Source organism: Chiloscyllium plagiosum, chromosome 43 (genome assembly GCF_004010195.1).
Source record: "Chiloscyllium plagiosum isolate BGI_BamShark_2017 chromosome 43, ASM401019v2, whole genome shotgun sequence".
Lineage (NCBI taxonomy): Eukaryota > Metazoa > Chordata > Chondrichthyes > Orectolobiformes > Hemiscylliidae > Chiloscyllium > Chiloscyllium plagiosum.
This window is the reverse complement of record NC_057752.1, coordinates 5,719,452-5,719,914: the sequence shown is the minus strand read 5'-3', so window position 1 is coordinate 5,719,914 and position 463 is coordinate 5,719,452.

Sequence of the window (463 nt, the reverse complement as noted above, 5' to 3'; positions counted from 1 at the left end):
AGAACTGTCAGAGGGGTATTGCGGGGGGGGGGGGGGGGGGGAGAACTGTCAGAGGGACGCTTTGTAGAAACATCCCATAATGGGACAACGTTTGAGCGTGGAAGAGCTGATTGGCAAAGAAGTGTAACTAAGTTGCCCGTGGGGCAGAGAAACCCCAGACGGGGTTCCTATGTGTGCGAAGGATTTTCTAATAACAATCGAGTGTGCGAGTTGAACAAGAACTTTGCACTCGGCCATGCCAAACGCATTGACGCTCTTTACAGAATGTGTGGGACAAAAGGGTTTGTTTTCGATAAGCTCTGTAAAGGACAAAAGAAAACTACTCAGGGACCGGAGGGTGCCATAAACACCCGGATCTTTCCTGAAAAGGAAAGCGTTGTGCAAAGCTATCTATGTTAAACGTATAATTTATTTGGAAATGTGCCCCACATGTTCTAAAGAGTGAGGAACCTCTTTTGGTCGC